A 22,960-nucleotide genomic window follows, 5' to 3' on the forward strand; every position below is an offset into this window, starting at 1 on the left:
CCAGGGAACAAGAGCTTCCCAGTGTGCCTAAACAAGAAAAAAAACATCCCAGCCTGGATCATGGCCTGTGAAAGGATATTGTCCTGGTTTCGGCTGGGATAGGGTTAAATTTCTTCCTAGTGCTGTGTTTTGGATTTAGTATGAGGAGAATGTTGATAACACACTGATGTTTTCAGTTGTTGCTAAGTGCCCTCCTAGTCCAAGGACAGCTCCCGTGCCTACTGACTGAGCTAGGTACACAAGATGGGAGGGAACATAATCAGGACAGCCAGCCCAGCTGGCCAATGGGGTATTCCATACCATGTGACGTCATGCTCAGTATATGAAGGACAGGCGTGATCCAGGAAGTGCCGATCACTACTTGGTTATCGGTCAGCGCGGGTGGTGAGCAATTGCATTGTGCATCACTCATTTTGTATATTTTATCATTATCATTATCATTATTATTTTCCCTTCTTTTTCCCTGTTCTATTAAACTGTCTTTATCTCAACCCACGAGTTTTTCTCACTCTTACCCTTCCGATTCTCTCCCCGTCCCGCTGGGGGTGGGGGGGAGTGAGTGAGCGGCTGCGCGGTATTTGGCTACCTGCCAGGTTAAACCACGACAATATGAAAGGATGGTGGTTCTGGGTTCAGACTGTGGACAAAGGCCCGGAGCCTAAATATTCATATAGACCTGTTCTTGATATCTTGTAGAGTCTTTAGGAATCAGCTTCAGAAAGTGACTGATGTTTTATCAACAGGAGACGGGGTTATTTAATATGTTTTTTCCAGACTGACTTTTATCCTAGACATTTCTTCTGAACTTTTCACAGACAGTTGTTGGAGAAAAGACAAAATATCTGACTATAAATATTCATCAGTCTGTTATCAGTTTAGTATGCTTACAATCTTCATGGAGTACTTAGAGGAGAATAGCTACTGTGTTGGAATGTTTTTAAAAAGGAAAATTTTGAAGTTCAGGAACGTGAATAATGCCATGACATTTCTGTGACGAAATAACTAATCTGGAGGGGGTTTGGTTTTCTTTCTCTCCTCAGATATTTAAAGTGAACCATTCCTAAATGAACTTTTCACTAGAAATTTTTTGCCAAAATCTGGGAAAAAATAAAAACAATTATGTATTTGAGTACTTTGTAACCTATGGATGGAGGAAAAAAATCGGAAGAAACTAATTTTATTAACTATTATAAATTATTCCTTCTTCTCTTGCCAATAGACTGCTTCTCCATTAGCACTTTTTAGGCCAAATCTTCTTACTATGACTCAAGACTATAAGGAAGAGTATTTTTCTTGGAGAAGCTCCAGGAGACAACCTTCTAAAATGGAAGTAAGAATAAGAAAGAACAGACATGATGTAGCTTGTAATACTACAGGAACTGTTCTTCAGGAGAGGTAGGATAAGTCTGCAAACAAGAACAGAGTGAAATTCATTTTTCTGCTACTTATACTGTCCCCTGTCCCTGTTTTATGCCCTGGTTTATCCATTTGTTATTTTAAGTTTTGCTTTCTTTACAGTCTATCAGTGTAGTTATTAACATTTCCAGTCCTTTGGATATCTAGGATGTTCAGAGAAAGCAGAATTGAGCTTGAATTTTGACTAGCTTCTTTCAGAGCCAAGAGGTTCCAAAGCTGCGTAGGGTACCGGTAATGCAGTGATTGCATCAGTCAATGCCCTTCAACATGCCCTCCTAGTAAGTCTACATGTATCCTGGCCATAAGATATTTATTCACTGGGGGAAAAATATTATCATCCTGGCCAGAACTTTGGGTTTCAGTCTTATACTCGTTTTTTATAAAAATGGCCACCATATCAAGCTTATCCTTACAAAAATCAGGGTATTTTTCATAGCCTCATATGAAGTACAAATTTTGGACCATACATTTAAAAAAAATTACTTTTGATTTATACTTACTGTGTAGTGGTGTTTTAAACAGTGTAGGGAAAGATATCTTTGCAAATGGGTTGTATCACCCTAGCCGTGCAAATAAGTTGTACCACCCTGGGGAAAAAATGAAAACAGACAAAAACTTTTTAAGAAGTATTCTCACCATTCCTTTCCTTCTCATCTGCTTTTTTTACCTCACTAAAGCTGTTCAGGCTATTGAAGAAAAATAGGACTTTTGGCTATCAAATCCAAATTATTACCAAAAAAAAAAAAAAAAAAAGAGCAGAAAAAACCCTTAGGCACAGAGTTTATTTTGCTTTATTTAAAACATATATGATAAAGTGACAGAGGCAGTAGTGCCTGATTGGTCCTGACATGAAGCTCCCAGCTGCACAAAACATTTTAGTAGGTTGACTGGCTCCTTCTGATTAGATCTGACAGATTATTAGAATAGTATTATTTGATGGACCGTGAGAGTAGGAACTGACATACAATTTCACAGTAAAGGACGTTACTATCATCTATTGTATGATGCTTGATTTTATTAGTAATTCTTTCTCTTTTCTATGCATCTTTTTTGTCTTCCTTTTTTTTCTTGTTTTATTTTGTTTCCCTGATCCTTCCTGAGGATTTGCAATATAACTTGCGTATGCTTAATGTATGTAGCAAGCTGGCAGCTGACAAGGTAACAACTTGGTTATGAGTATCACTATGAGATGTAGAGGGGCACTGAACAATGTAATCTCATTTTCTGTGGTCCACACATTGGGTTCATTTTATATCTACTGCAAAGAGCAAAGTTATCTGAAAGACAAAAGGAAATTAATAAGAATTGCAGCAGAGACTTATTTTCTTGTGTATAAGAACCCTGGGAGGCATGACAGGTATTAAGCCTCCATTTCCACTCTCTGATAAAATAAGTAAATAGATGCACTGAGCCTTTAAAACAAATCATACATTTTTAAAGATGTGAAAAAGTGTCGAAAGAAGCAGTGAGAGTGTATCCTTTATGCTGTAACCAGTCTTTTTTAATGTATCCAACGCTTAGTACAACTACCATGGCAAGTAAGGGAATGACAGCTATGTGGAATGATGATAGTGATACAGGACAATTAGGAAGCCTGCTATAACAGTGCACCTTTCATGCTGTTTAACCTACATCCCCTGCAGTCTGCTTACTGATTTTTCCTCCCAGCACTTATTTTTACAATGCCAACCTCCAAGTTTGTTCAAACTGCCATCCCTTCCTAGAGGCTGGGCTGGCAGTGCTCATTATAGTAAAAGCTTAACACTTTTTATTATAACCCTTCTTTAACCAAAACTTATCTGTTGAATGGAAACAAAATACTGTTCTGTGTAGCAATGAGTCAAGCATCATGTAGAAAGAAACTAGATATTATCAGGCAGTGAAGGTTATACCATAAATCTAGGGGCAAATGGATCAGGTTAAGACAACCTGAATTACATTTCGAGTAATAAATTTGCCACTTCAGTGAAACTCTTCTGATGTGCTTTTACATGCCGCATTTGTACGTGTAGGACGGTACAACGTGCAGGGTGGGCATATTTAAATTTGTATCTTACTTTATAACTACAATAAAGAAAATGTTAAATCATTGAGAGAAATGCTTTCTATCTTTTTAAAAGAATGTATAGCTCTTGACTTTGACTTTGCACTTCCCCAAGTGCGACTGTGGCCGCAAAAATATAAGAATCACAACGAAAATACATGAGAGTGGCATAAAGATTCTATGATCTGAGTTACTTGTGCATAGCTGTCCCACTGATTAATAGTAAGCTAGCTTGAATGTGAGGCAAGGGGTGGATTAGATGACCTCCCTAACAAATTTTCTATTATTTTAAAACCTCATGCTATCAAAATCTGTATTGTGCACCACAGGACTGTATGTTTTACACGCAAACTTTTTGCCTGTAGGGTTTCTATGGCTCAGTCTAACTCACTGCCAAGCTGTAGCTCTTCTCCTCCCATCTTTGTCATACCTGGGCTCTTAAAAGAGAGCTTCAGCTGAGAAGAGCTGTCGAGCAAGAATGAGGTATAATGCAATAGGCCACTGAGAAAACCTCTCACTGCATTTCATTTCACTGCCAGTGTTGGGCATTGTTCCCCTATTTTAAAACAGGAGGCGTTATTCCCCTCCTCTGACTTAAACGAACACTGAAGTATGTTTTGAGAAACCGAACCACCAACATAGTAACTGATGATTAGTGATTACTAAGAAGAAAACTTTCATAGGACAGAAGTATCTGCCATCAGAAGACAGGTATAAATAACATCTTTACAAATGTCACTTCCTTTGTGGCTTCACACCTATCATCTCACCTATCACCTATCAGCCACGTTGTTTAGTGGCTAATTAGACCATCCAGTCACACAATCCTTTAGCATTAGAGCTACAACACCTTGAATTATTGAATCTCTTTCAAAGAAAGATTGTGGAATCAAGAGCTGGCACAGCCCAGAGCAACGCAGATTTATCCATGTAGTCTGGTCCCTCAGGACCTGATTTAATGTCTACTAAAGCCAGTGTAAAGGTTTCTAGTCACCTAAGGAGGCAACAGTTCAGGCCTTTAATTTGTATCTTAGTCTTTTGCACAGCTAGATGCATTTCAATGACAAACCATCACACATAGTTAGTACCCTGATTTTTCCCTGCCCAAGGAAATCTGCAATACCTCTTGTAAAGCGAGCAATGTCCTGGGCATTGTTGTGAAGGTATCCAGACACGCGACATCAAAGGACCTTACATTTTTCAGCAAATATTGAGACTTTTAATTTCTAACACTATAATCCTGTGGATTCTTTTTTAATTACTATGCTAGAAAACCAAAATAACTTTATGTTTGAAAATAAAGTTTTCTACCAGCCCTGCTATACAGGCTGGTTCCTTCCAGGACAGCTCTGTTTACTTCAGATTGCAGTGGTATTCATGATACGTTCAATTTTGCTACATCCAGTCCCAACTGGGGAGGATCAGTGAAGGCAGAATCTCTTTCATCACTGAAAATTAGTGGTACATGAAAGAGAAGAAAACATAAAATGAAGGTAAAAGATAAAAATATAAGCAGTGACGAAGAAGGCACCTTTATGAATGAGAATATTGTCCTAATACTATTTTTAGTCTGATTTCTGGGTGTTAGCTCTGTAGGGATAAATTGGCAGAGCACTTGTTTAAATAAAAGCAGTCTGCAACAGGGTTGAGGGTCCGTGCCCTGTAGTGCCAAAAGCCCTTGGCAGTTCATTGCTCAAGCCCTCAGCACCCTAACAGTCCTTCATGCATGCTGAGGGCAGTGGCACAAGGGGGAGGGATTTTCCTATGCCTCCATGAAGAGACATGCTGCTGCCTCCCTTCTCAATTGCCATCCTTCCAGCTTCAGCTGCTGCAGTGCAATGCTCATCTCCTCCCTCTGTATCAAAAGTGAGGTGACTCGGGTATGGGACAGAGCACCAAAATGATGCACTTGTGTGTGAGTTTGTCTGGGGGCATCAACACAATCTGCTGTCCATTACTTCAGTTCCTTAGCTGGGCACGGCTGCTGGCATCTGAGAGTTTAAACACTCTGCAAGATCCATGGGAGATTCAGAGACGGTGGACATCCCTCAAATTACTTAGCAGTTCTGTGTTGTTATGTTGAATATTAGTGCATGTCAAGCAGAGGCAATGTGGTAGAGAAAAGAATGAAAACAAAGAGGGAAGTAATGAGCTCTGATTTTCAAGATATGGAAAGTCACTCTATGTTAATATTCCCATCATCTTAATAACATATTGGCTCAGTGATCCACCATGAAGTTGCAGTGATTAGTTAATATCTGTGCAGCTCTTTGAATTTGCAAGTCCTTATTCATCAGTCTGTTCCACCACTTTTATGAGTTTGTGCTAAGAATCACTGCCGAGTGCTATAAAAGTGATCGATATCACTATTAAAGCATCAAGATTCTTCCTGCAATCACTCGCAAAGGATGAATATCTACAAAAATTTTAGGATCAAAATAGTTAATAGAGTGGATAAATTATTCAGAGACGCTGGCAATTATGTTCTCCTTAATTAATAAGATATATCTAGGGATTTCCAATTGTATCCCTGAGTAAACTCCACTTTCAGCTGATGCTAAAAGCTTGTTATAGAATGGTTGGTCTTTTGAAATGTTTCATTAAAATATTTCAGTTTTCATAGACCATATATATTTATCCTAAGGGAGAAAAAGAGAAATGTATTTTTTTGCCTTTATTTTTTTTTTGAGAAAAGAAGCCAGATGGCTGAGGCAAATTCACGTATTGTTCAACGCAAATCAGCGGTCACCACCCTTTACAACCCCAACCTTCAAATCTTTGAAGTGCTTCTGCAGTTCAGACCTGGATGACTTCTACAGGATCTAGCGCGGTGCTTCGCAGGTCCATGACTATGGGATACAGAAGTCCCGGTGGTTGTGGAAGACACTCTCAGCCAAGAGCAGAGTACTGTTGTGGCTCTGTTGTAGGTTTGCTATGTTTCCTATTAACTGTTAAAGAGGAGACCAAAAGCAGGCAGCTGTATCCATGTCACTGGCATCGGCAGCTGCACCACCACCTGGCTTCTGAAGACAATCGAGGAAGGAATACACTCAGCACCTGCAGCACTTATTTTCTTCAGGCTTAATGATGCCCACTGCAACCAGCAGAACACACTTCATTTTCTTAATAGACCTTGCCTCTGGTCTTTACTCCTCCAGTAAATCTGTCCAGGGTGGTGTGCAGGGACATAGATGGAGAAAATTGTACTGCTTCTAGCAATGACCAGTTCTCTGGACAAAGAATCTTGTTTTGGCTCCTACTTCTGCCATTTCAGCACACAGTTACAGGAGACATGGTGAAGAATGGGGAGAAAAAGACAGGTTTCTGATGCAAGCCTATGCACAACAACAACAAAGAAACAACTTGTCAGGAGATGACCATGAAAAGACCTCACTAACACCAATCACCACTGAAAGGGTATGTTTATGTTCTCCATTTCCTTTTACATCTAAGAGGCAGATGTGATAAAAAATAAACTACTTCATGTGATCACTTTGTGCAATACAAGCTCAACCTTTGATATGTTTTATTTCTTTATTGGGAAATGATAACACAGTCATTGATTAATGTGAATTCTTGCAAAATAATACTTTAAAAAAGAGAGAAAGCTTGTATGTATTTCAAGCTGCCATGGAAATGAATGCATTAAAAATATTTTCCCTTTATTTTAAGAGAAGCTATGGTAAAGGATGTAATATATTACCCTGTAACTCTGCAAGTCATTTTCAACACACCACCTACACTAAATGTATTAATAACTTACCTAAGGTGAGCATCATGCAGAGCACAGATGAATGTTATGGATGTTTTCAATTTTTAAAGCTTTCTAGTCCAATTGGCTGAAATGTTTGCTTCTTATTTTCATACCATTAATTTTGCATGTGTCTCACTGTCAATATGCACCAGGTTAAAACTCCAAAACATTCTTAAGAACCAATGTTGAATCTTCAAATAATACATGCTTTATTTTTAAATTAAATCTGGATTGTCTTATTTTGCTAGAAGTATCCCCCAAACCACAGAGTTACAAAAAATGAATCTATAAGCTCAGTTAAACATTAACAATGTTGAATACTGAACATTATTTACCATTTTTAATAATTAAAATATATGGTTTTGTTTGCATTTTGAATGAAATAGAAAAAACACCGCTCATTTCCATATTAAGTAGATAACTAATGTGTATGAATTTCTGCTGCAGCAAAACTACCTGTCCTCATGATCCCATGGGTCATAAAAAGAGAATTAGATAGCATCTTTGAATTTGCTCACTGTTCTATGAATAAATTCCCCTAGCTGACCTTCTCATGATGACTATCTCACTAGGAGAAGCTCCCTTTCTGACTGTCATGACTTGTTAGCCTTCTTGGAATGACAGTGAAGAATTATTTTCCTTCTCTCTCTGTGCATTCTGCTTTGGAAGTGATCTGGTCCTTCACTTACTTCACTGCTGCCTCAATTAATCCAGCCTTCTGGAAATCTTAAACTCTATCACTGGCTCTCATCACTCCTTAACCACCACACTGTTGACCAGAGGATCACTTAAGTGTGGAAGGGATAATTTCCATAGAAATTAATCTACAGTACTTCGGTGGCACTTCTGACAGTCTAGTAATGTTCAATATGAGTTAAAAAATTGTTATGTCCTGATCACATGATTTCTTGGCAAGAGAAAAAGGAAGAAAAGATTTTGGATTGCTTTACTATCTTGGACACTGCCACAACTACCACAACATAAAAAATAGCAGAAAAAAACCTAGCTTAATAGCACAAATGACAGTGTTCCCACTATGGTCTATGCATTGCAAGTGAGGTAATATTCTTTTCAGGAACTTGAAACATTTGGACGTAGCATGATAGCATGTGCAAGTTCAATGTCACATGGAAGAACAAGTGAAATGTATGTAAAAGTGAAATATCCCAGTGAAAAATGCTCTAGTGACTTAGGAGGTTAATGATGCCTACGTAACAGAGAGAGATTCCCAGGCATTTGAGACTCCAAGACTTACTCCACTTTCACTGACTGCATGGGGCATCAGCCCAGCCTTTGACCACCAGCCTAACCAGCTCTGCAAGCCCATTCTCAAGCATTCCCAAAATTCATCAAGTGAAGACAAAAGTATTAAAGTTGCTCAGCTGCAGCTTAGCACGGGTTATGAAGTAATACTTCTTGCTAGGACATCTCTTGTAAAAGTAAAAATCAGCCTGATAAACAAAAGCACCCAGACTGAAAGTATGCATGCAAGTTTGTCAAACCAGGTTCCTTCACTACAGTTTGAAATGTTGTCAGGTTTGTCTTAGGCACTTTTCCTCTCATATCAGATAAACTGAATACATAGATACTCTCAGACAAGCCTGCAATAACTGAGGTCCATTTACTCTGTCCGATGAACACCTCTGAACATTTCTGCAATAAGGCTTGCCTGTTGCCCTTGCCAAAATTCCCTCCTCACCACACTACTCTAGGATGACACATGGTATCTACTGCAGCTCTTTGCCAGCTTCAGTTGCCTTGCAGCTGGTAGCTGCAGTGTGGTGATTTTATTAATATAATAAATTTTAGAATTACATGATGAAGTGCTTTAATTTCCACCTTTGATCACCTTCTCTCAAGCCTGCCCACTGATTCACCTTTAGCCCCTAGCATTTGAAACCTCTTAACGACTTCAAAGAGCTGCAGCAAAAGGTTTCTTTTTTTCCCTCATAGCATGTTGTCCCTCAGATTAGAGGCCTTACTGGAGCCTTACCTCTTTCTGTGTCATTTGGAAAATGTGTAAACAGACTGTTAATCCCCTTCACTAGGAAGGTCAAAACGGCTAACATCACAGCAGATGAACTAAGCTGTAACAATCAGGCTCTCCTAAATCATTCAAATTTGAGCCCATTTTCTCTTGAATATTCAAAGGGACTTTCTCTCCGAAAGATTAGCTTCCTTGACACTCTGAGGTCTCTTCTGCATCCACTGTGCAGAGCTCTAACATGTCATGTCAGCTTTGAAGACTATGTAAGTATAATTCACACCCAACTGACACTGCCAGAGTGATGAAAATGGACCTGTGTGTAAATTAAAACAATGTCCCTAGCTTCAGGTGTTTTGTCACTAGAATTGCTTAAATCAATATTTGAACACTTTAAAAATTACATTTCTTATTAATGATAAAGAAATGTGATGTGTGTTTCACTTCAAACTGGATGGTACTAGTTTTCTGGATGTGTCCCCCAAACCAGAGTTACAAAAAATTAATACACACTCTCAGTTTAAGTATTTCAGTATCTCTTGTACAATATGTAATGTTCAGTTTTAGACACAAATATTCCCTTGATTTGAGAGGGTTTCAGCTGAGTGGTTGAGGTATAACAACTTGATGGGAGGTACTTGTTTGGGAGTACTCTCCATTAGACATGGCAGTCTGACCCTTTGAAACATCTGGCTGGATTTGCAACGGCCATGAATACCCACAAGTCTATCTGAACAGTGCACACAGATCCTCTGTAAAAATCAAGCAATTTGTAGACATTTAACAATTCAGAAGCTGCAAAAAATTATCTGGCACTGTATGCACATACAGTTACAAGGAGAAAGCCCAAGAGCATAACTATTATTTGATTATGACAATTAAAAAGCTGAAGTTAAATTTCACCCTGCACCTTGCTGAACTTTATTTTGCAAAACCTATTCTCTGTGAGTGCCTATTTTTGAATTCTTGTCAATGTGATCTGAAAATAACCAGAATTGTTGACTTTAAGAGCAAGTAGCAAATCTCTTCCATTCTCATGGGTGTTTGAGGTAGAGAGAGACAGCGACTGTTGCTCGTATTCATCTTTAGCCATGGTTGTGGGCATGAGAACAGATGTAGCTCCTGATACGTTTCTATGCTGTGTCAATAAATATATTTTTAAATCATACCACTGGTACTTTTTAATTACTTTTTCATAGTACTATAAGTCAAAACCAATAATGAACAGCTGGTGGCTTGGACAATTTATCCACAGAAAAGAATAAAAACCTTCAAGCCTTTTGTAAGTATTCTGGACATGGGATCTGGAGATGAGGGATGGTTTCTGCTCATGTCTTTGTTCCTTCCTTGGCCCCAATGGCCAGGCAGACTGACGAGTAAACAAATCTACCTTTTCTCAGCAAGAGTAAAAGTAAATTACTCTTGGGCAACTCAAGAATTAAATCAGGGCAACCCAGAAGAGTGTTGTTTTCTTCTTTTCCTATCAGAACAGTGTTAATTACTACTCTGAGAAATAAAAGGAAATTACGATGCTATCTGCTTTGACGCCTATGAAGGCATCCCAGAGAAAGGATCAGGCTTGTGTACAATCTAACCTGATAAATATCAGATGGGAGCCCTCACAGATGGACGCCAAAGGGAGGTTTTAGAAAGCCTATGGAATTTCATGTAACCTGGTACATTTAGATGGGAAAACATTTTCAAAGGAATACACTGGAGTCAGGGGGCTAAATTCTGACTTATACGCACAGTTTCAATGAGTTTGAAGACAGTCGTATGTCTCTGAATTTCCTGAGGGTTCAGCCTGGGCATGTTCCAAGTGATAACTGGTTGTTAAAGGAGGAGGCCAACACTAGGCTGATTATTCTTGTTGTCATTATTATCCAACCCCCAAAAGCCTCTGGGATATACAGATAAGGAGCCTCCTGGAATATACAGGTATGAATGAATCACTGAAGGAAAATTACTAATCAAAGAAGAAATTACATTTCAGAATTGTTGATTTTCTTTTTGACTGAATGAAAAACACTACACCAGCAGGTGTACCATGTACATGGAAGATGCTGTTAATTTAGCAGTACCAATGTTTGCTTTGCAACGAGTCCACATGGCTTCCCATGCGTGGCTGAGCCTCCTCAGCTGCCCTTTGTAAGCTTCAGTTTTGTTCTCTACTGCAGGCAGGCTCTCTGCTTCCACAATAACACAACACTGCAGAGTCAGAATTAAATACTGTCTTTTGATGGACTAAAAGCAAATATATGGATGACACAGCTTATAGCACCCTTTGTAAACAGCCAGGAAAATCCTGCAGAAGGCATGCCCTGTGAGGAAGAGGACTGTTGTTTGACACAGAAAATTCCTCCAAGCAGTCACACATCTCAACGAGCACAGCAAAGGTGCAGTCCACGTGTTTGAGATGGGCGGTGTGATCTTCTTGTGCCTGGATGTAAATCTACCATCTCTTGGACAGAAAGGCCATGTTGCTGCTTCGTTACTGTGTTACCGTGAGGAGACAGTTTAGTCACTTTGCCAATTGCTGTGGCTGTTCAATTAAAGTCTCTGATTCCAGGTCTATCCTCCTGTTTACACAGCTCCATCTCTTCTGTCTCAGCTAATCCAAACTATTGAAATAGTAAAGACATAGCACTGCTGGCAATAATTATCTCTGCTTGTTTTTTTGTTGTTTTATTTTTCCTCAGGATCATCAGTTTAACTTTATTGTTTTCTAATAAAATTGAGTTTTAAAGAAATTGCAGGACCCCTGCATTGCCAGATAATTGTGTCTTCCTCAAATTAATAACCAGCTCCAGAGAGTACAATTAGGAATGAGAAGTATGGCAAAAGAAATATGCCTGAGTGTGTAGTTTTTCATTAAATAACTGAGAAGAAATAGGCAACATAATTATTACAAAGCAGCTGGAGTCCTGGTTGGGTCTACTTTATTTTCTACTTTGCATCCACCACCACTAGGAAGCATTGTCTGTGCTGTGGGACTCTGAGATATATGGCGCTATTCTTCTCGGTGAGCTGTTTTTTTCTGTTCAAAACCACTGTAGGATTTCTTTTAAATTGGATAATTTAAATACTGCGTTACAAGGTTGGCATTGGCCCAATTCAACTGTCATTTTAGGGGTGTGATGGGTACAAGGAAGGAAAGTCTGAATAATCTTTAGGCTGTTACCTACTCATTGCACGTGTAAACATGGGAGAATAACAAGAAACAGGCAAATGATCTTCTAAATATGTATATAGGTATATTGTCCTTATTTTCAGGTGGATTTGTTTTGATCATGTGTATAACCTGTTGTAGTCTGGTTTGGTTGGTTGGTTGATTTTGTGGTTTCCATTCACAGCATCCCCAATAATTGAGATTTACTGGCACAAATTCACATCAGAAATATCTGTGAAGCTTACCTGCTCAGATGCAGGTGGAGAATGAAATCCACTCCTGGGTAGAAAGCTAGGTTCAAGCTTTCTGCATCTCACATCAGCTCTGCTTTTGATGCCTATCTGATCACAGCACTCTCTCACCCTATGCATAAAACCTCCAGGACACCAGCAGCAGGAGTTCCTGTCACCCTTGTGACAGGAACATCACAGGATGCCTGTTTCTGAACTGACTGCAGACACCTGCCTTGGGTTCACAACTGGGATAGACATCCTCGCAGAATGACAGACCAGCTTTTGGCTCCTTCCACCTGCAGCCCAGAGGCGAAAAGATCTGGCTTTCCACCTGAGATTTGCTGGCCCCAGCAGTTGCACCAGTTGCATATTTCAAAAGTTTCCCAGATTTAGACTCAACTTCTCTATTATTGCAATGGATGAAAAAGGATATCCATTTACATTTGACTTATAGTTTAGCTTCTGCTTCTCATTTAATTAGCAATTACTATTATTTTCTCCTACCAAATGTGATTTTTGTATGGGCAATGTTAACCCAAACACTTTAATGTATCTTTTTATGCTTTGGTCATATTTCTTTTCTGGAATCTTATCTAGAAGTCAATGAACTTGAAGGACATACTCCAATGGAGCAAATTAGAATTCTTCCAGGATAGCTTTATTGTCATTATTGTTATTGTTAATTATTTTAGTGCTATATTCTCATTAATGTTATAATAATTTAAATTGTGCCATTATATTTATGTCTTGAATATCAAATAAGAGGAACAAGTTATTAAAACAGAATGCTCACTTCATTTATATTTGAATTATAAACCATTTTGTAACCAAAACACTTTGTAACCAGGCTATCTAGACTTGGACCCCTTTGATCTTTTTTGAAGTGTCCATTTCAGAACTTAGCACGAGGTGAACGTATAGTCTATTCAGCCAGGCTGAGTTATTTGGGCTTGTCTGCACAAGGGAGCAGATTTGGAGTTGTCCTGTGCTTGCTTTGGGGATGACCTGGCATCATGATGTACTCAAGCCATCTAGCCAAGACTGAAGAAACTGAGTGTATTGAACAGCTCTACTAGCTCTCATTTTCAGTTCTGAGCTGATTGACAGGAGAAAGAAAGGAGAAGCAATCCCTGAAATTTAACAGGATTTCCCACTGACTGGGAGATGTAAATCTGTTTTGTAGCTGAAAATGTATTTTTTGTTGCTATGCTTATTTTTTCCCTGATATAGGTGAAAAATTAAATGAGGATGAATTGTTTTGGTATCAGTTTTAAATTCATATGGTTCTCACCTCTGCGTTTCTCACCAATTTCTACAGATGAAATCCAATCAACCTATATGAAATTTAACAAGAACAAATGCAGGATTTGTAGTAATGTCAGACACAAGCATACATTGGGAGAGGGATGGCTGGAGAGCAGCCCTGCAGAAAAGGATCTGGGGGTGCTGGTTGACGGTAAGTTTAATATGAGTTAGTAGTGTGTCCTGGCAGCCAAGAGGGCAAACCACATCCTGAGGTGTCAGACCACATCATGCCTGTCAGTGTTTAAGAAGCATTTGGACAATGCCCTTAATAATATGCTTTAACTTTGGTCAGCCCTGAAGTCGTCAGGCAGTTGGACTAGATGATTGTTGTAGGTACCTTACAACTGAAATCTATTCTATTCTATTCTATTCTATTCTATTCTATTCTATTCTATTCTATTCTATTCTATTCCCTGAGAGGAATTTAGTATTGATGGCCTACTTCACAGACTGAGCCAAAGCCTACTAAAGACATTAGGAGGCTCTCTCTAATTTCACCTGGTTTTGGATTAGAATATGGATTACAAAACCAACCTCTCACATGGGTTTGATTTCTTTTATAGTCACTACTATAACTTGTTACTTAATTTAACTTGTCACGATGAAAGACCAACATACACTTCTGTCATAACATGCTCTTTGCCAGGTTTTTGTTCTGATTCAAAAGCAGTTCAAGACCAGATGTCATGTAAAGAAAAGTAATTTACTCTATGATATTATTCCCATGTTTTATTTCTACCAAGGGGAAATCAAGCTCAGCTTTTGTGAAAAAGGGATTATATCACAAGTACATGAAAGAAAAGTTTTCCTTCATGAAGCTTAATATGAGCAGAAGTTGATTCTGGACATCAGAAAGTAAATAGACTTGCTTCAAGTTCCTTATTGGGTTTTCTTTATTATTTTGTACTGCCTCATTCAAAATTTAATTCTTACTTGGGGAAAAAATGCCCGGACTATCTTATTTATAGCTCTGTCACACATGGATTAATTTGTTAGTTTGATCTGGATTACAGTTTATGCATGTTACCAACTCTTTGCTAGAGATGTTTGTGTTTTCTCCGTCATGGTGACTTAAGCATCTACCATACACTGCAGCAGCACAAAGCAGCTTCCCCACAAAATTCTCCACTGGTGATAAATGAAAAGAAGACGTTGCATGAGGCAAATGAAAGCCATCTAGCAGTCTGGCCAGCTCTGATTATCACTCAGCTAGCTGACTGGTAAGCAGTGTCTTCAAGAAAAGAAAGACTTTAGAAAAAAGAATGCAAGTGCAAACACGTAAAAAGTATATTCTTCCCAGTACCCGAGGCACATTTTGCTAATATTACATCTTCTGCATATACATGAAGAAATAATTAACCCTTTAGTTCATGTATTAAAACTTACTCACTTTTGAAGTCATAGTATTACTTGATAATAGTGATATAATCTGTTTATAAGCTATAGATCTTTTTTTAGAAAATATATATCAGAACTGAGAACTCCTGATCAGTTTCCAGGTCTGCAGGATACTGGCAATGTTGCTGTACTGGAATATTTTAATCAGTTATGTTTTCCATGCCTTACGTAATGATTCTGTCATGCACGTTTTATCAGTTTTGAGCCTTAGGCCTGTGTTTGTTGCAAAGTTGGAGTTCTGTATGATATGCATTAAATAACCTTTGAGTAAGGAAGATAAAACATATTAGCTAGGTTACCTACATTGATACTGTGCACTGAGTGAGAAAACATATGTATATCAAATTACGCATAGGCATTGCATTATGTCATATGTGCTATGGCACAAGGAGACACTGCTCAGCCTTGTAAGCTCATTTGAGATCCCATAATTATGATATCTGTATTTGACTTAATCATCTGCACTACTGTTATTTCCAAGCTGCAGTCCAGTTTCTCAGGAATTGTTACGTCTTTCAAAAACCAGTGTATGACTAACAGAGAAAGTAGTTTTTGGTTAGAAATGAAATTCTGTAAACATTCAGTTTTTGTTTGGAGTTTCGCAAAGGAAACTGGTGAAAAAGGCACATGATCCTCAAAGTAAATACAAAGCCTTCAGAAATGGTGGCATCTTTGGCAATAGGTCTCATCTGTCACTAGCTGTGGCTAGCACAGCAGTCGTGTATTTAAGAGCCTGACGTGGGCTACCGAAAGACCCTTGCAATATCTTGAAAAGGTTATATATGACCACAGTGTTGAGGATGTGTCAGAAACAGAGGACAAGAATTTATATCCAGGACCACGCCCACCCCCCCAAGACAAGGAATTGCTGTTATCCCTACACAATAAATTGGAGACTGTGTGTGAAAGACTGATATGAGGAAAAAGGCAATGTGAGATTTCAGAAATAGACCTCCAATATGTTCACATGTTTTTGAAAGTATTTATGATGTTTAACTCTTTGAATTCAAGTACCCATTCCCCTGAGTAGCCTTTGAGAATCACAAAAGTTGCCCAAATATCTTTGAAAGTCAGATATTAGCAAGCTGCAAGAGAGTGAAGTTTAAGTTTCTGATGTCATATAGTGGTAGCAAAATTCTCAAACCATCCCTTAGCTTATCTTTTCTGGAATCTTAAGAAAAAGAAAAAAAAAAAAAAAGGAAAAGGAAAAGAAAAAGGAAAAAAAGAAAAGAAAAAGGAAAAGGAAAAGGAAAAGAAAAAAAAGAAAAAGAAAAAGAAAGAAAAAGAAAAAGAAAAAGAAAAAAAGAAAAAGAAAAAGAAAAAGAAAGAAAAAGAAAAAGAAAAAGAAAAAGAAAAAGAAAAAGAAAAAAAAAGAAAGGAAAAGAAAAAGAAAAAGAAAAAGACAAAGGAAAAGAAAAGAAAAGGAAAAGGAAATAAAAAGGTAAAGGACAAGAAAAAGAAAAATTGCTGAGCAACCATTGTACAATCTTTCCCTTTTTTTACTTCCTTGAAGTTTTCTGTGGAGAATATTTGGCTTCAGTAACATTCAGAAGCTCTCAAGAGACAAAGAATTCAAGCGCTTTGATTCATGTTTTATATGAAGCACGTCTATGTTTATCAGTACAAAGGGGAAGGAATCTGCTCCTAACAGCAACACAGTACTTGATTAAAAAAGAACACAGAGTAATACTCCAGAGTGAGACACATTGATGAATAATGAAAAAGCAAAAGAAATACAGATCCAAGAAAGACAGAGTTTTCACAGTGGGTTAGCTACATGGGATGCTGATTACACTCAGAAGTTATTCACGTGTTTTACATACTCTAGGAAATGTTAAGGAAAATCAATCCTAAGTACCAAACGACACAAGGAATCCCCTTTCCTTTAGAAAAACTGTTTCATGGCTTCTGTTCTTCATTCTTGTCAACTGCAGTAAAACAACCAGGTATGGCAATACATAACCCTATTAACCACACTGGGGGAACGTGTGCTCTTTTATCTGGAGTAAGGTTTCTTTTAATGAGGTTTTTCCTTTTTCTGTCAAGTAAATGTTTACAGCCTCTTAAAGATGTAAAGCCAGTAACAAAGGACACGAGTAGAGGATAAAGCTATTCACTAGTTCAATGCCTTGCATGACCACAGAGGCATAAAATACTGAAATGTGGCTTCAGAAGTTATAGGGGAAAACATAGCTCCATTTCACCTCTACCGCTTTCTGCCAACATTGTACAGGGTTGGCTATGGCTAGTAGGGGCTGCACACTATTTCATAGCTCTCATTGGCATTGATAGAGGTATCCCTGAACTAGAACTTGTTAAAGAACAGATAAAGCTGCAACAATTCAGATAAATAGCAGAAGGGACTGCACCTCTGGGGTCTACAAGAGCCAAACATTCAGCTCCACCTATTCATATTGCGTAGATTGCCCCACACTTTCATCTTCTTTGTATCAAATGATTTACTCTCCTTAGCAGACTGCGGGTACATTTGCTGCAGTACAAGGTCTGCTGAGTAGGACTGATCCTCATCCTTTAGAGAATCTCCTCCTTTCTCTGTCTCAAGATGCTTGTACTCTGCCAAGATTCCTCCTTTGGATTGCTGTCACTTCTAAGAATTTTTTTTCATTTAAATTTCACCAAGGGAGCTAAAGTTGCATTTGCGTCCATGAAATAAACTCGCACACTCTCATGTGCTTCATTCTTAGGCAGATGTCAACAGTGGAGAAGTCTCGGTGGGGATACCAGAGGTATCAGGAAGATCTTTCAGCTGTTAAGATCTGATTCATGTCACTGACTGAGTGAGGAGGAGATCCTGAAGCCTATATTGGTTAAATCAAATAAATAAAAAAAATACAACTAAAGAAAAGGGGAGGAGCTCTATAGCAAATGCAGTAAAACCATAATATACTTTGAAAGTAAACAAAACAACATACATGACAGACATGAATCACTAAGTTCAGAGCATGTTATTTTTTTGTTTTACTTTATTGCTGTGAGCAAGAAATCCCACTGGAATATTGGACCCCATGAACAGCACAGTTCTCTGCAGGACACTAGGATATTGTCTGGTGAACATATCAAGGCCAATGATTTGTCATTAAGCAGCTACATAAGAGCAGGAGGTGTGTATTCTCAAACACAAAGTGAGAAAAACATGTTGCTCTGATGTATGGACTGTCTGCATACAAGATGAGAAAGTGCTCAAACTTAGTAGGAATTAAGTAGAGGAATTAAAAATACAGTCAAATGTGTAAGGTAAACCATATATAACCAGTACCAAATGGATAGTTGAAGGGGAGTTGGGGAGGCTTTTAATCATGTAAGATGCAGATTGCCCAGCTAAGGGTAGTCAAAATGCCAAATTTGGTTACAGATGCAACAAAATTAGAATCAGTGGGGAAAAACTGACTAGAAGCATGTTGCTTATTTCTGAGCAGACCAGGCAGAAAAAGGGAAGAAGAGCAATGAAAAGGTGTGTGTGGATATGCGGGAAAGTGGAGAATAAGGTGTAAAATCAACTAGACAACAAAGGAGGGTGGACTTTCTGATGCAAACACCTACAGCCAGCAGTGCTGTGATCTGCAGACCCAAGCCCACAAGGATGACAGAGAGGAACCCCAATGGACAACCCCCTGGGCTCTCCATCAGCTCTGTGCCTGGAAGGCTTGGTGTGGAAGGATGGAGCAAAGATGGACAGAACTGCATCCTAATAGTAAGTGGACTGGGGATGAAAGGGTGGCAGAATCGTATTTTAATAGCAGCTGTGTGCAATTAACGAGATTTAAGAGTGATAAATAGCAGCTTCATAATTGTGTATAATAATGTGCAAAATGATGTAATTGTAAATTGATAACAGCGATGTGTCCATTAGTTAATCAGGTTATTGACTTTTTGATTTTTTAGTTTCTTAGCAGCTTGTTGCTAAATCAATAAACATTATTGATTCTTGTACCAGTTATGTTTCAAGGCCTTGGAACAGGCTGTCAGGCCTTGGAACAGGCTGCCCAGGGAAGTGGCGGAGTCACCATCCCTGGAAGTATTTAAAAGACGTGTAGATGAGGCCCTTAGGGACATGGTTTAGTGGACATGGTGTGTTGGGTTGACAGTTGGACACGATGATCTTAGAGGTCTTTTCCAACCTGTATGATTCTATGATTCTATGATTCTAAGGCTGTATTCTGAAGAGGGAGGGTCAGACCTCAAAGTACCAGTTACCACATTATTCTCATTTGCAGAGTGGACTCCTCCTTTTTAAAAATGGAAACGCATAGCTCTTCACACAATCTCACACTATTCCTATGTTGCAGCTCCTAATTCAGGTGTCTCAGCTGGGTATCTTAACTCCAGGGAGGAGAAATCTGATTTCAGCTTTTGATGTAATTGCAAGAGACCTGCTTTATCTCACTGCCTAGCACCAACCTGCTGTACATAAACCAGGAGTTTTGCAGCACTCAATGCAGATTCGCTCTGTTCTCAGATATATATGGTCTGTGACACTCTAGTGAACACATTTTATGAGCCGCTGATAGGAAGAAATTTGCCTGCATTGAGTAATTTTGAATTAGCATATTTATTTAAATCAAAGCATATTTAGAAACAGATTGTAAATTCCAAACAGCAAATAAATAAATAAAAAAAAATTTGGCACAACGTTGTTGCTACTTTGTGTTTGCTCAGATGTTTCATTTCACAATGACACAGTTAGTTACTTCTCCAAACTTATTTTTTAAAGATATAGTTCCAGAGAAATAAGTAATCTTTATCTTCAGTAGACCTGCCTTAAAAGTCAGCAAAGACGGGGAAAAAGAGGACGTATTTCTATAGTCTTTCTATGGATATTTTCTGTGTGGGTTCTGTCAATTTGAAAGATGAGAAGAAAATTGATCCAATATTACTCATTCTAATTTTGGCAAATCCTAAATTATAGTTAATAATTGTAGGGACTATCACTCAAAGCTAAGATGGACATTTGATAATTTATTTTTCTTGTTGAGAATTTTTCAAGATATATGGGAATGACAGGCTTGAGCATTACCTCAGATACAATCAGAATCAAAAGTTTCTCAAAGTTACTGCAAGCAAGAACTTACTGCAAAGAATTGTGGGTAATAGCATGTAAATTATTATTTAGAAAGCAAGGTTAGTTTCTGGAGCAAGATTAAAACATTCTAATATTCACAGAATTGTATAGCTCCTTAAAAAAAAAACAACCATCCTTAAAAGCTGTTTTTATTTTTGTTACCATGTAATTTTAATTTCACCTGTATTTTTCAGACTGGGTCATTGAAGTAGATTATAGGAAATTTCATAATGCTCTTGGCAAGAAAACATTTCCCTGAAAGGACATCTGCAATGCTGCTTTTCAAAATTTTGTCAGCCTCCAAGAGCCAATGTACCAAAGTGGAGAAATTAGTTTTAAAAGCCTGTGAAAGTATTAGCTCCAGTATTTCTGCAATTAAAATGTAAATACTTGTTGCATGTTCAATTATTATTTTCACAGACTTTCTCATGATTTTTTAAGGACTTCTACATACCTTTTCTCATTGGATATGTCAGTATCTTTATACCAGTCCAACCTGCCATCCAGCTCAACGTCTGCAGTGCATGTAAATATATATCTCTGCATTACCAGAAATTAATATTCCAAGAATATATGTTTAGCACTACAAAATAGTCACCTAAAGACCCCATTAAAAAAATATCATTTGATCTTTTTAGAATAAATGTTTAAATTATTTTTTGCAGTTATTCTCTCCCTCCCCACCCCCACATCCAATACAGATTTACCAAAATTTTTTTCACGCCTAGTACTCTTTGGAAGTGTAATTCTAGCACAAGGGTTTCTGGAGACATTGAGAGATAATGGGACACTGACCAAAGGCTAAACAGGCATCTTCTTCCTCATTGAAAGTCTGGTTGTTTTTATCAAATTAGAAGAGCATTTCACGTAATTATCTCATGCTTTATCTTACTTTATCACAAAATCCTTTTGTCTCCTGCTTTTAAGTCACTTCTGTTTTCTCTCTTTTTCTACCTGTGTAAGTTGTAACTTTGATTTTCTTTTTCTGATTTATCATGCTTGTTTTCCCTCCCTCTTTGCCCCCTGTTTTTGATCAGGTAGTTAGGATTTCTGTTCTCAGTCTTTGGTTTAGAAGTTCTGGTGGAATTATTCCTGTTGTGCAAATCTGAGTACTGTGATAAACAAATAGCAATTCATATTGCTCTTCCTACTATCACTGTGCTTCACTGATAATGAAAAAAATCACTTTTGAAGCCCTTGAATCCCTACTGATCATTTGCTAATGGGCACTCCATAAACATGAATTGGAAGATTTGTGAGTGTTGGAGTATAAAAGAAAATATTTTGTTCAGGTAATTCAGATGTTCCCACAAGATCTTTTAATATTACTGTTGCTGATAATAGGAAGGAACCCAATATGCTTCAGAGGTTTTTTACTTACTCTGGAGCTGGTCTTTCTTGTCAGATGGATTTGTGTTTATGACTGTTGCTTATGAAATTAAAGAAATGTTCTTTGAAATTCTCTAAACTGAAAATATCTGTGGCCATATCTACCTAAAATTGAGTAGGATACACCCCTCTTCCGAAGACCTGAAATTTACCCTAACTTTAACATTCTATTGTCAGGCAATTTAGTTTAACTATCTGCAAAGTGGAAGTCAGACAAGTAACAAAATATGACCTTATCCTGCTGGAAAACTGCCAATAACAGCTATAGAAAGAAGCACCCATGAAAAGTAATTTAACTTTTATGATAGAAAAGTGCTGGATTGATATGGATCTTTAGGAAATGAGACCTGTTTTCTGCAAGAAATCTTCAAGAAGTTATTCATGTCAAATTTTTCCACCATGTTTTCTTCCGTCTCTAGTTAAAATTTTTAAGCTCGCATCCAGACATTTTGTGTTCACTGTGTGCTTTTGTCAGGGCAGCTGCTGCTTCAGTAGCACCCGTTAGCAGCTGGCAGGGACCCAGAAAGGCAAGCACTTCTATAGAGACACAGCCCATTGCAACATGACTTTCTCAAGAGTACCGGTAAAGTCCTTAGTACTGCTGACTCATTCCTAGGATCATGGATCAAGACAGGAGAGCTGACTTAAGATGTTTAGGTGGTGACTACGCTTATAGACTCATTTTAGCTCCTGAAGCAGCAGTAGAAGTGAAAAATGCACTACAGAACAACAAATTGCATTGCATTTTTACTTTTTAATGGCTGGGTAGTTGGTGACTTCAAGACTTACATGGTTGTACTCAAGTCTGATGCAAAACTTCAGGCCAGCAGGATAAGGTAGCGTCAAAAGCTAAGGCGCGCACAGACTGCATGTACCCTTGGAGTTAGACAGGGATTGCAAGAACTGTTTGTCCCTGATACCCACCACAAGTGAGATTTGTCTTGAATCTTCATTAAATATCATGCCATAAGATGTTAAGGAAGTCATTTAGCTGTGTTTGCTGACATCAGTTTCTTTACCTACTTGTTCATTAAATAACGATTACCCTCCTCTCTACACTAAATTATTTCATTTGCAAGTTGCTTGACTACATGAAGACTAATTTTAAAATTGGATTTAAAACAGAGACTAAAGCTTAAACTTATCAAAGCATTGCTCTCTCTACTGTTCAATCACTTCTAAATTTTC

The sequence above is a fragment of the Calonectris borealis genome, chromosome 1 (assembly GCF_964195595.1).
Source record: "Calonectris borealis chromosome 1, bCalBor7.hap1.2, whole genome shotgun sequence".
Classification (NCBI taxonomy): domain Eukaryota; kingdom Metazoa; phylum Chordata; class Aves; order Procellariiformes; family Procellariidae; genus Calonectris; species Calonectris borealis.